Below are 12,451 nucleotides of genomic sequence, written 5' to 3'. Positions count from 1 at the left end.
AATAAAATATTTTTTAAAATGTATTCTGGCACTTGGACATGGTGATGTGTGCACATTTATAATCTCATCATTGGGAAGCTAAGGCCGGAGGATGAGTTCAAATCCAGCTTTGGCTATATAATGAGTTTTAGGCTACATGAGACTGTCTCAAAAGAAGTAAGGAAGAGAGGGAGAGAGGGGAAAGAAGAAAATATTTTATGTTTTGAGTAGAAAATACCAAAGTTTTAAGATATTAAAGTTAATTTAAATGTAAAATCTCTGAATGGAGCCTTCATAGAATTTGTTTTTTTTTGTTTGTTTGTTTTTTGTTTTTCGAGGTAGGGTCTCACTCTGGCTCAGGCTGACCTGGAATTCACTATGTAGTCTCAGGGTGGCCTTGAACTCATGGCGATCCTCCTACCTCTGCCTCCCTAGTGCTGGGATTAAAGGCGTGCGCCACCACGCCCGGCTTCCTCATAGAATTTGTAAAAGGATCTTGGTTTTTTGTGTGTGTATTTGTTAAAAATCAAATCTAGGCTGGGGAAATGGTTTAGCGATTAAATCATTTGCCTGTGAAGCCTAAGGACACCGGTTCGATACCCCAAGACCCACGGAAGCCAGATGCACAAGGAGGCACGTGTCTGGAGTTCGTTTACAGTGGCTGGAGGCCCTGGCATGCCCATTCCCTCCCTCTGTCTCTCTCTCTCTCTCTCTCTCTCTTCCTCTGTCTCTCTCTCTCTTTCAAATAAATCAATCAAATCTAATCTAATCTTACACTGGTTTGACAGTGGTCAGTTACCCATGCCCACAGTTCCAGTGTGTCTGTTCACTCACCTTCCTTTCCTTATCCCTACCCATCCCTACTTGGCTACTGTTTTAAAAAGTTTGCCCTTCCCCAAATTTGGATTTTTATTATGAATCTAAAGTTCTTTCATTTTTTTTCTTTTTGGTTTTTTGAGATATGGTCTTGCTCTAGCCCAGGCTGACCTAGAATTCACTGTGTAGTCTCAGGGTGGCCTTGAACTCACAGTGATCCTCCTACCTCAGCCTCCTAAGTGCTGGGATTAAAGACATGCCCAGCCTAGCTCTTTCCATTTTATACTGATTAAATCAGTCCTGTAGTATCTGATTAACCAAAATAAATAAATCTAGTTTTCAAAACATATTGCAGTATTTAAAAATTAAAATACAATGACAATTGTTAGAGATGTTTTATGTTGCACTAATTAATATGCAAATTCAAGGATTAAAGCATCGCTTTCTATAAGAGCTATCTGATTACCCAGTAAGTAATTTGTTCACTATCAAATGCTACATGCTAAAGAATAAACAAAGAAGGAAGGTAAAAAAAGAAAGAAGGCAAGTCTGAAATCAGAAAGCAGGGCTGGGGCAATGGCTCAAGGGTTAAAGGCACTTGTTTACAAAGCCTGCTGCTAGTCAATCACATAAAGCCGGACAAGCATTCAACTGCTTTGGCAAAAAGACCCTGGAGCACCCATACACATACACACATACACACACACACACGTGCAAGTTACTTAATTTTAAAACTTTCTGTAGGACTGGCGGGATGGCCTAATGGTTAAGGTGCTTGCCTACAAAGCCAAAGGACCCATGTTTGATTCCTCAGGACCCCACATAAGCCAGATGCACAAGGTGGTGCATACTCCTGGAGTTTGTTTGCAATGGCTGAAGGCCCTGGCATGCCTATTCTCTCTCTACATGTCTCTCTCTCTCTCTCTCAAATAACCAAAATAAATAAAATAAGGCGGGCTTGGTGGCACATGCCTTTCATCCCAGCACTTGGGAGGCAGAGGTAGGAGGAGCACTATGAGTTCGAGGCCTCCCTGAGAATACAGAGTGAATCCTGTGCTAGAGTGAGACCCTACCTCGAAAACCAAATAAATAAATAAAAATTAATTTAAAAAAAGAAAAAACTTTATACACATTATGATAATTTGACATGTTTAAAAATTGAGGCTAGCCAAATCTTAGCTATAGTAAAGAGCCCTGCTGCGCATGCCTTTGATGTGCAAACTAACCATTGTACAAACACCCCACTACCCTTCCCTCCATCTCCGAAGACTGCTCTGCTCCTCTGCTTTCAGCATTCCAGGGCCTGGTGCCAGGCAACGAAGCCCAACCCTCTAATGTAGAGTCTAGAAGTTTTCTAGCTGCCCAGTCCTACACTGGTTACATTGTCCAGCCCTGCCTGTCTTTTCCTCAGAAACCCCGATAAAGGCCATAGCCCACACTCTCCCCTCATTCTAGTCTTCTGCCTCCTCACCACCCTGGTGTCCCCTGTGACCTGCCTGGTGATAGATTAAAAGGGAGGAGAGTAGGCTGGTGTGAAGAGAGGCTCAAAGTGTCTTTTTTAGAAGTAAAGCTTTATTAGGAGAGTTGTGGCACCGTACCATAGGCAGCATGGTGGAGTCCAAAGACAGAGCAGGGCAGGTTCTGGAAATCTGCAGGACACAGGGATCTTCTTGCTTTTATTTCTGAGGGGTGGGGCAAAGTTTCAAGTCATGTGACTCAGCCTAAGTGCTAGGAGCCACAGAGGCACGAGAGAGTGGGAGATGAAAAAGAAGGCTCTGGTCCCTCGGGTCTCTGAGGAGGAGAGGATGTCTTGTTCCTACTCAGGGCAGGAGTGGAGGTTGGGAGAGAGGCAAGAGGCACATAGATAAGAGTGAAGTTATGGGCTGGAGAGATGGCTTAGCAGTTAAGCGCTTGCCTGTGAAGCCTAAGGACCCTGGTTCGAGGCTCGGTTCCCCAGGTCCCACGTTAGCCAGATGCACAAGGGGGCGCACGCGTCTGGAGTTCGTTTGCAGTGGCTGGAAGCCCTGGCGCGCCCATTCTCTCTCTCCCCCTCTATCTGTCTTTCTCTCTTGTCTGTCGCTCTCAAATAAATAAATAAAATAAAATAAACAAAAAAAAAAGAGTGAAGTTATAATTCAAGGTTGCCTCAGCTTGGGCAGCAGGACTTCTTAAAGTGTCCACATCTGTGTTCTTTATTTTTATTTTTATTTTTATTTATTTTTTTCTCAATTTTTATTAACATTTTCCATGACTATAAAAAATATCCCATGGTAATACCCTCCCCCCCCCACTTTCCCCTTTGAAATTCCATTCTCCATCATATCCCCTCCCCATCTCAATCAGTCTCTTTTTTATTTTGATGTCATGATCTTTTCCTTCTCTTATGATGGTCTTGTGTAGGTAGTGTCAGGCACTATGAAGTCATGGATATCCAGGCCATTTTATGTCTGGAGGGAGCACGTTGTAAGGAGTCCTACCCTTCCTTTGGCTCTTACATTCTTTCTGGCACCTCTTCCACAACAAACCCTGAGCCTTGGAAGGTGTGATTGAGATGCTACTCAGTACTCCAGTCACTTCTTTCCAGCACTATGATACCTTCTGAGTCATCCCAAGGTCACTGCCATCTGAAAAAAGAAGATTCTCTACCCAAATTGAGAGTAGCATTAATATAAGGGTATGAATATTAAGAGAAGTGTTTACTGGGTAGTTTGATAAGCATAGTATATACATTTTTCCAGACATCAGCAGATGTTACACCCCTAGGGCTCATGACTACCCCTGTTTTAAGTTTTCAGTATGAGGGATGTGTTCCCCCCCACATCTGTGTTCTAACACGTGGCATAGGGTGACATCCTGCCCAGGATGTGTAAGTACAATGAACTCTCTTCCACAGCCTTTGTTGTTTTGTCCTGTGATCACTCCTTCCTGGCCACCCTGTATGTGCAGTCTGAATAGTCTTAACCACTCCTGATAAGCACTGAGTACCTAGCTGGACATGGCAGCTTTCGCCTTTAATCCCAGCACTTGGTGGGGGGGGGGGAGGTAGGAGGATCTCTGTGTTTGTGTTTGTGTTTGAAGCCAGCCTGGAATTGAGTTTCAGGTTAGCCAGGGTTATAGTGAGATCCTGCCTCGGAAAAAAAAAAAAAGTGCCAGGGAGATTTCTCAGTGGTTAAAGGTGATTGCTTACAAAACCTGTTGGGACAGGTTTGATTTCCCAGTACCCACATAAAGCTGAATGCACAAAGTGGTACATGTGTCTGAAGTTTGCAGCAGCAGAGGCCCTGGAATGCCCGTATTCTGGTCTCCCTCTCTTTCTCACATGCATGTGCGCTCTCACTCTGTTGCTCTCTCTCAAATAAATAAAATTAAAAATACAACTGTGGGGGCTGGGGGGATGGCTTAGCAGTTAAGGGATTTGCCTGCAAAACCAAAGGACCTGGGTTCAATTTCCCAGGACCCATGTTAGCCAGATGCACAAGGGGGCACACATGTCTGGAGTTCATTTGCAGTGGCTGGAGGCCCTGATGTGCCGATTCTCTCTTTCTCTCTCTTTCTATCTCTCTCTCTTTCCCCCTCCCTCTTTCTCTGTCAAAGAAATAAATAAATAAAAAGAATCCATAAAAATACAACCGAGGAGCTGGGGAGATGGCTTAGTGGTTAAGATGGTTGCCTACCGAGCCAAATGACCCAGGTTTGATTCCCCAGGATCCACATAAGCCAGATGCATAAGGTGGTGCGTGCATCTGGGGTTTGTTTGCAGTGGCTGAAGACCCTGGTACACCCATACTCTCTTTATATATCTGCCTTTCTCTCTCTCTCTCAAATAAGTGCATAAAATAAAGTAAAAAGGATTTTAAAAAAAATACAACTGAGGTCAGATGTGGTGGCACATGCCTTTAGTCCCAGCACTCTGGGGGCAGGGGGAGGGTGACAGAGGTAGGAGTTCAAGGCCACCCTGACCCTACAGAGTGAAATCCAGTGAATTGGCTACTATATGGGGACAGTGTGTCTGAGAACAGGGTGGCCTGGAAAGAGCAGAGCAGACGAGGCAGAACAAGAAGATCTGGGCTCCACGGGCAGCTGAAGTCAGCTTTTCCTTTGGTTCTTCGGTGTCTTGAGCCAATGGCTTCCTTGTGAATATGTTAGTCTGTGTTTTGGGTGCTTGCAGTTGGGAGCACAGATAAGTTCCCCCATACCCTTTAGACTAGAGGCAAGCCCTCTTCCTCCACTCAAAAGACGGAATACTGGAAAGTCCAGATGTGTTGGCCACAGGTGACAAGTGAACCCTAGCCTAGAAAATCGGAGTGCACCTGTTGCTAGGCCAGACACCCACAGTATGTAGTATTCTCCCAATGTTGGCCCTGAACTTCAGCTTTTGTTTACATTCACCCAAGCGGGACACATGACAGACAAGTCACATACTGAAGCCAGCCCTTCACCTAGAAGTACAGACCTTCATGTTGAGACCTGGTTTCCACTGCTGCTGCTTACCCCTAATAAATTCACTTACTTAGAGACTCAGTGTAAACTAAAATTGCTTTCTGATTTTCAAACTTAGTGGTTTATTTCTTCCCCAAATAAGGGCTCCAGAATCTTAAGCCCTTGTCCAGTCCAGTACTTTCCTAGGGCACCTTGTACCAGGCATTCTAGATGCTAAGTTGTATTTTTAACTTTTTTATATTTATTCACGACAGGGAGAAACAGACGGAGACAAAGAATGGGCACACCAGGGCCTTCAGCCATTACAAACGAACTCCGTATGTATGCACCATCTTGTGCATCTGCCTTTACGTGAGGAAATTGAACCTGCTCCTTTGGCTTTGCAGACAAGTGCCTTAACCACTAAGCCATCTCTCTGGGACCCCGTCCTGCTTTTCTTTTGGTTTTTTGAGGTAGAGTCTCCCTCTAGGCTTCTCTCCCACCAAGTAAAATACCTACTAAAAGGGCAGGAAGATGGCTCAGGGGTTAAAGGCTCTTGATTGCATAGTCTGCCAGCCTGGGTTTAATTTCCTAGCACCCTCATAAAGCCAGATGCAGAAAGTGGCACATATGTCTGGCATTTGGCACATGTTTGTAGCAGCAAGAGACCTTGGAATGACCACATACACACAGAGGCACACACATATACAATTAAATAAATAATAAAAAATTAAAAGAATACCTGGCAAAGAAAGTATGCCTTTTCCTCCCAGATTTGTTCTGCAGAAATAAATGAAGATCCCTATGTGAGAACAGACAGAAGCTACCATCGACTCAGAGCTCACCCATGACCACCACTTGCTTTTAGTAGACTTGAAGGCAGGAAGAGGAGTGTGAACCCTGTAGTGTAAAAAGGAATGGCTTCAGGCATGCTGTGATTGGAGGGTGAGCAGCACAAAGCAGCTGGAGACAGGGCACTAGGTAGAGTAACACTGACGTGAGGGTTAGTTGCCGTGATTCAGTTGAGATGACAATGGGTCAAGCTGGAGGTATAGTTTACTGAAGCACCTGCCTAGCATGATCAGGACCCTTTATAGGCACCCCAGCACTGAAAAATAGAAAAAAAGCAGGGTGTTCCCATGAAATAGACACTTGAAGACAATACTTTAGAATTGGTGTGAGAGCCAGGCAAGGTTGTGCATGCCTTCAATCCCAGCACTCAGAAGCTAAGGTAGAAGGACCACTGTGATGTCAAAGCCAGCCTCGGACTACAAAGTGAGTTTCAGGTCAGCGTGGGCTACAGTGAGACCCTACCTTGAAAAATAAAAAGCAAAAAAGAAAAAAGAGAATTAGTGTGAGAAGAGGAGGTGTGGAGAGTATTATGATAATAGGAATGGGGGGAACGTGTGTGAGTTTGCTTAGGCTGCCCTGACACAGTACTGCAAGTGGGCTGGGGCGTAGCTCAGTTGAAGAGTACCTGCCTAGCACATGTAAGACCCCAGGCTTCATCCCCAACACTGCAAAAGAGAAAAATAAGACAAAACAGAAACTGAAGTGCCATATATTGGGGAGAGGATTGTCAAGCAATAAAACTTATTATCTCACAGCTATGGAAGCTGAAAGTCCAAGATCATGGTTGACTCCTTCTGAAGGCTGTGAGAAGAAATGGGCTCTGTAGTAGTTTGATTCAGGTGTCCCCCATAAACTTAGGTGTTCTGAATGCTAGGTTCCCAGCTGATGGAAATTTGGGAATTAATGCCTCCTGGAGGGAGTGTATTGTTGGGAGCCGGCTTATGGGTATTAAAGCCAGTTTCCCCTTGCCAATGTTTGGCATACCCTCCTGTTGCTGTGTTCCACCTTACATTGGCCAGGGGGTGATGTCCACCCTCTGCTCATGCCATTGTTTTCCCCTGCCATTGTGGAGCCTCCCCTAGAGCCTATAAGCCAAATAAACCTCTTTTTCCCAGAAGCTGCTCTTGGTTGGGTGATTTCTACCAGCAATGTGAACTTGACTGCAACAGGCTCCATGCCTTTCCTGTAGCTTCTAGTGGTTACCTTGTGTGGTGGTTTGATTCGGGTGTGCCCCATAAACTTAGGTGTTCTGGATGCCAGGTTCCCCAGCTGATGGTAATTGGAAATTAAAGCCTCCTTGAGGCAGTGTATTGTTGGGGGTGGGCTTATGGGTGTTATAGCCAGTTTCCCCATGTCAGTGTTTGGCACACTCTCCTGTTGCTATGATCCACCTTATGTTGGCCAGAGGGTGATGTCTACCCTCTGCTCGTGCCATCATTTTCTCTACCATCGTGGAGCTTTCCCCTCAAGCCTGTAAGCCAAAAATAAATGTCTTTTTCCCACAAGCTGCTCTTGGTTGGGTGATTTCTACCTGACTGCAACAGTAAAGTGGTACCAGCAGTGGGGTTGCTGCTAGACACCTGACTGTGTGGCTTTGGCCTTTTGGAGCTGATTTTCTTTTTTCTTTTTCTTTCTTTTTTTTTTTTTGTGGTTTTTCGAGGTAGGGTCTCACTCTGGTCCAGGCTGACCTGGAATTAACTCTGTCATCTCAGGGTGGCCTTGAACTCATGGCAATCCTCCTACCTCTGCCTTCCAAGTGCTGGGATTAAAGGCATGCGCCACCACGCCCGGCTGGAGCTGATTTTCAAGAAGAATGTGGAAGGATTTGAAGCCTTGGCCTAAGAGATGCCTTGCAGTGCTGTAAGTACAGCTTGATGGACTATTCTTGTCAGAGTTGAAAGACCTGGAAACAGTAAGAACTATGGACTGTGAGGTTTGGCTTATAAGAGTGAGAAAGTGCTTTGCTTGGACTGGGCTGGAAGCAGTTTGTGTATAAGAAGCTTGCTGTTATGCCCATGTCCTGAGAAGTTGTGCAAGGTTGCATTGTGTAGAAATGGAATGGTGTGAGCAGAGGGATATGTCACAGAAAAAAATGAAATCTTTGGGCCTAAACTGCTGCCCATTCACCTGCAAATTGTTTGACTATATTACCACCTTTGAGACTGGGCTAGCTGATCTGCACTGGGACAACAGGAAGAATGTTGACTCCTTTGAAGGGGCCTGCGAGTTCAAGGAATGTCCTGTTCTTCAAAGTCTGCTTTATTACCCCCCTCCAGATTAACAAATTGGCACCCTACCTGGTATTATCAAGTATAAGAAATGCAGGAAAGATCTGGGCATTGTGGCGCACATCTTTAATCCCAGCACTCGGGAGGCAGGGGTAGGAGGATCACTGTGAGTTTGAGGCCACCCTGAGACTACATAGTAAATTCCAGGTCGGCCTGGACTAGAGTAAAATGCTACCTCAAAATTAAAAAGAAAAAAAAGAAAAAAATAAAGCAAAAAGAAAGAAATGCAGGAAAGAGAGGGTCATTGAGTTTGCAATGCAGTTCTGTGTTTTGGAAATGGCCATGGGCAGTGTGAAGCAGGTTTGCTGGATGCCTGCAAGGAGACCCCATGGGGTCATGAGGATGAACCATGGGTTGCAGTGGAGACCCAGTGGAGATGCTGGGACCACAAGATGGCTGACAAGAAGAGCTGCCAGCCCCAGATGAAGTTTTCCAGGATTGTGAGTAGCCTAGCTGGAGGGGCAGAATTGGAATTCCAGAGATTTGTCATTGGCTAGAATTGTTGGACTTGGAGCTACAGAGTTTGGTGTTTGCCCTGTTTTAATCATATATTGCTTGAGTATTTCTTTGCTATGCTCAGTATCATCTTTTGCAGTGTGAATGTTTATTCTGTGCCTGTGATGGTTTGATTCAGGTGTCCCCCATAAACTTAGGTGTTCTGGATGCTAGGTTCCCCAGCTGATTGGCAATTAGAAATTAAAGCCTCCTGGAGGCAGTGTATTGTTAGGGGTGGGCTTATGAGTGTTATAGCCAGTTTCCCCTTGCCAGTGTTTGGCACACTCTCCTGTTCCTATTGTCCACCTTATGCTGGCCAGGGTGTGATGTCCACCCTCTGCTCATGCCATCATTTTCCCTGCCCTCATGGAGCTTCCCTGTCAAGCCTGTAAGCCAAAATAAGCCTCTTCCCCCCGCCCCCAAACTGCTCTTGGTTGGGTGACTTCTGCTAGCAACGTGAACCTGACTGCAGCACTTTGTGACCGGTGTGTTCCTTGGTGTACAGAGGTCACCTTCACCTCTGCCTTCGTTTGCACACACTGCTTTCCCTGTGTGTATGTCCTTGTGTCCAAATCTTCCATCTGTTCTATTTGGGGCCCACTCTTTCCCAATATAATCTCATCTTAACAAATTACATCTGAGGTGATCTTATTTTCAAATGACATGAATTTTGCTAAAAAATAAAATTAACCCAACACAGTAAGAATCAGGGTCAAACACAGGGTTACACAAGACACTCTGAACTCCACACTGGCAGAAAACAGGTATGGTGATGCATGCCTTAGCCTGTGTATGCCAGAGAGTGAGGCAGGAGGATGGGGAACACAAGGCTAGCCTGGGTTGAACCATAGCAAGATTGTCAGAAAAAAAAAATGGAAATGAAGATCTGGAAGAAATACGGTTTCCTTATTCAGAAAATAAAGAGGTCAAAATAGGTTCTGTCAGCCACACTTTTCTGATATACATGACTTTTTTTTCTTTTATTGAAGTGCTTGTCTCTTTCTGCCCACTGAAATTGTTTTAATTTTTTGTTTGTTTGTTTGTTGGTTTTGTGAGGTAGGGTCTCACCCTAGCCCAGGCTGACCTGAAATTCATTATGTAGTCTCAGGCTGGCCTCAAACTCACAGTGATCTTCCTACCTCAGCCTCCTGAGTGCAGGGATTAAAGGCATGTACCACCACACCCTGCTTGAGTTTGTTTTAATCGTTATTTATTTATTTGAGAAACAGTGAGAATGGGCACAGCAGGGCTTTTAGCCACTGCAAATGAACTCCAAATGCATGTACCACCGTGTACATCTGGCTTACATAGGTACGGGGGAATTGAACCTGGGTCCTTAGGCTTTGCAGACAGGTGCCTTAACAGCTAAGCCATCTCTCCATTTTTTCACACATGCTAGACAAGTGCTCTATTACTAAGGTATACCCAGCATTCAATAATTTCTTGAAGAGCAAAGAAAAGACTTCGGAATATAGCTCAAGGGTCAGATGCTTGCTTAGCATGTGTGAGACCCCATATTCAATCCCCAATACTGCAAAACACACACACACACACACACACACACACACACACACGCATGTACACACGTGCAAGAGAGAGAAAATAAAAATATATGAGGGCTGGGGAGATGTTTCTACAGTTAACAGCACTTGCTTGAAAACCTTGCTAGCCCAGTTCAAGTGCCCAGCACCAATATAAAGCCTAACACAATGTGCAATATGCATCTGTGATCCCAGTGACGAGAGGTGGAGCCAAGAGAACCCAAGCTGGTGGGCCAGCTAGGCTGGTGATTCTTTGCATCAGCCCATCCGTTCATTTGAAGCAGGAAGAGACCCTGCCTGGAAGAAGGTGGAGCGCAGACAGCCCGAAGTTGTCTTCTGATCTTCACACATGCACCATGCATGTGCACGTGTGCGCACACACAATTTAAAATTACAAAATAAAGCTGGGTGTAATGGTGCATACACCTTCAATACCAGCACTTGGGAGGCTGAGAGGTAGGAGCATCACTGTGAATTTGAGGCCAGCCTGAAACTAATTCCAGGTCAGCCTAGGATAGAGCAAGACCCTATCTCAAAAAAAAAAAAAAAAAAGTTACAAAGTAAGAAAATATAAAAGATATAGAAGAGAACTTGGACCAAGCACCCCAATGCTGTCTCTCAAACAAATAAATAAAATGTTTTTTTGTTTGTTTTTTTTTAAGCCGGGCATGGTAATCCCAGTACTCAGGAGGCAGAGGTAGGAAGATCGCTATGAGTTCGAGGCCACCCTGAGACTATATAGTGAGTTCCTGGTCAGCCTGGGCTAGAGTGAGACCCTACCTCGATAAACAAACAAACAAACAAAAAACTGTAACCCCAGTGCTATGTGGGGCTAAGCCAGGAACAGGAAGATCACTGGGGCTCCCTGGTCAGCCAGTCTAACAACAAAGGCAACAAACCAGTGAGCTTCAGGTTCAGTGAGGGAAATAAATAAGGCAGAAGAGAAAGGACAGCCAGCATATTCCTCGGCCTCCACAAGTGTGGTTATGGGGCATGCACATTTGCACATGTGTGCATACAACGCACACACATACACAAAATGAGGAAGTATGCCATTGTGTAAGAAATCCTAAGTTGACCAGTTTCCAAGGGCCCATGTCCTTCTACTTCCTCCTGCTCACTCTGTGGCTTTCAATTTCCACAATCTCCGCTCATGGTCACAAGAAACAACAGCATAAGGAGAAAGACGAGGGAGGTAGAATGAAAGAAGCTGCCTAGACAGCTGCGTGAGCCACTGAGTGGGCTGGGGGTCGGCGTTGTCTCCCATTTGTCTGAGGTCTTGTCAGGCGTGGTTGAAAGGGTGGGACCTCTCTCCACATTGAACCCCATGCAGTCTAGTCCAGGCCAAGCACCCTTACTTGTCTCCCATTGGTTCAAGAGATGATGTGGGTGAGACTGCACAAGGGCAACAGTTTATAATAGGGTCAGAGGCATGAAACTCAAATTAAAAGTTAAATATATAGCCAGGCGTGGTGGCGCACACCTTTAATCCCAGCACTGGGGAGGCAGAGGTAGGAGAATTGCTGTGAGTTCGAGGCCAGCCTGAAACTACATGGTGAATTCCAGGTCAGCCTGGACCAGAGTATATATAAATAGCAATATCAGACTTAATGAGCCAAATAATTTTTTTTGTTTGTTTGTTTTGTTTTTTCAAGGTAGGGTCTCACTGTAGGCCAGGCAGAACTGGAATTCACTATTCAGTCTAGGGTGGCCTTGAACTAAAGGACGATCCTCCTACCTCTGCCTCCTAAGAGCTGGGATTAAAGGCCACACCTGGCTCAAATAACATTTTTGAGACAATGCAATTCTGAAGGCAGGCATAGGGAGAGGCGGTCAACCTGGACAGGTTATGTGGATTCTCACCAACAGGCTTCAGATTATGGTGAGTATCTCATGCCTCAGGAAGTCAAGTGCTTCAGTACTAATCAATTTGTAGGTATGCCTCAGCTCAGACAAGCTGGATACCAGAGCACTAGGGAGATATAGCTCAGATGATAAAGTGCTTGCCTTGCAGGCATGGAGACCTGAGTTCAATCACCAGAAGCCACATAAAATTATGCT

The sequence above is a fragment of the Jaculus jaculus genome, chromosome 6 (assembly GCF_020740685.1).
Source record: "Jaculus jaculus isolate mJacJac1 chromosome 6, mJacJac1.mat.Y.cur, whole genome shotgun sequence".
NCBI lineage: Eukaryota > Metazoa > Chordata > Mammalia > Rodentia > Dipodidae > Jaculus > Jaculus jaculus.
This window is presented reverse-complemented; position numbering follows the sequence as displayed.